This window comes from Herpailurus yagouaroundi, unplaced genomic scaffold (assembly GCF_014898765.1).
Source record: "Herpailurus yagouaroundi ecotype Mexico unplaced genomic scaffold, PumYag 192, whole genome shotgun sequence".
NCBI lineage: Eukaryota > Metazoa > Chordata > Mammalia > Carnivora > Felidae > Herpailurus > Herpailurus yagouaroundi.
Genome location: NW_024412423.1, coordinates 8,376,414 through 8,378,111, shown reverse-complemented (window position 1 = coordinate 8,378,111; position 1,698 = coordinate 8,376,414). Strand labels below are relative to the sequence as shown.

General features: G+C 38.9%; 1 non-coding gene across 1 annotated transcript; it reads left to right on the top strand.

Annotated features, from left to right (window-relative positions):
• The first annotated feature begins 397 nt into the window (after positions 1–397).
• On the top strand, positions 398–502 carry LOC121010901 (U6 spliceosomal RNA). The gene has a single exon (XR_005781416.1). It is a non-coding gene; the product is annotated as a U6 spliceosomal RNA (small nuclear RNA).
• Positions 503–1,698: the final 1,196 nt, after the last annotated feature.

Here is a 1,698-nt window from a genome sequence, read left to right as displayed (position 1 = left end):
CATACTGAATTTATGATTAAAACTACAATGAGTTAGGGTGCCTGGGTGGCTCAGTCAGTTGAACATCCGACTTCAGCTCAGGTTCTGATCTCGCAGTTCATGAGTTCGAGCCCACGTTGGGCTCTGTACTGACAGCTCAGAGCTCAGAGCCTGCTTCAGATTCTGAGTCTCCCTCTCTGTGTCCCTCCCCCGCTCGTGTTCTCTCTCTCTCTCTCTCTCTCTCTCTCTCAAAAATAAACATTTAAAAAAAATTTTTTTAACTACAATGAGATTAATGAGATCAGATAAAACTACGACATCTGAGAGTAAATATACACTTGATAAGATTAATAGCAGATTACACATTGCAGAAGAAAATATCACTGAACTTGAAAATGCAGCAATATAAACGATCTCACTGCTCACTCTGGCAGCACATGCACTAAAATTGGAACAACAGAGAGAAGATTAGCATAACCCCTGCACAAGGATGACACAAATTTGTGAAGTATTCCATATTTTTAAAAACATTCATAAGTACAAGGGCGCCTTGGTGCCTCAGTCAGTTAAGCCTCTAATTCTTGATCTCAGCTCAGGTCACAATCCCAGTTTCAGGAATTTGAACCCTACATCGGGCTCTGTGCCGACAGCATTGAGCCTGCCTGGGATTCTTTCTCTCCTCTCTCTCTGCCCCTCCCCTACTGGTGCTGTATGCGCCCCCCTCTCAAAATAAACAAACATTAAACAAAAATTTTTTTAAAGATTCATAAATACAGAGTACAAACTGGTAGACGCCAGAGGGAAATAAGTGGGGAGGGGGGATGAATGAAATACGTGAGGGGGATCAAGAGGTACAATCTATCAGTTATAAAATAGTCATGGAGATGAAACATAAAACACAAGGAATATAATCAAAACACTGTAATAACATTGTACGGTGACAGATGGCAACTGCACTTACCATGGTGAACAACGTGTAATGTACAGAATTGTCAAATTACCGTGTTGTATACATGAAACTAATATAACGTTGTATGTCAACATTGTATTCTTCGGTTAGAAAAATAACATTAAAAAATAATCCCAAATGAAACTGAGAAAAAAAATGTTTTAAAAGACTTAAAAACAAAAATGAACACAGCATCACTGACCTGTGGGACAATATTAACTGGCATAATATAGGTGCAATTAGAGTCTTCAAAGAAGGGGAAAAGAGGACAAAAAACATATCTGAAGAAATAATGGCTTAAAAGTCTCCAAATTTGACAATAATAAAGATGTAAAGCTTAACAAAAACTAAGCACAAGAAACATGAAGAAAACTACAAAAGAATGCATCATGATCTAACTGCTCAGTAACAGTGATGTAGAGAAAGTCTTAAAAACACTAGGAGAGGGGCACCTGGGTGATTCAGTCGGTTAAACATCTGACCTCAGCTCAGGTCATGATCTCGCGGTTCATGGGTTTGAGCGCCCCGTCAGGATGTGTGTTGACAGCTCAGAGTCTGGATCCTGCTTCGGATTCTGTCTCTCCCTTTCTCTGTATCCCTTCCCCGCACACACTCTGTCTCTCTCTCTCTCTCAAAAATAAATAAACATTAAAAAAAAAATTTTTTTTTAAAGCACCAGGAGAAAAAGACACGTTACACAGAGAAGAACAAAGCACGACGGATTTCATATCAGTGACAATGCAATATCTCTAAATTATTTCAATAAATAC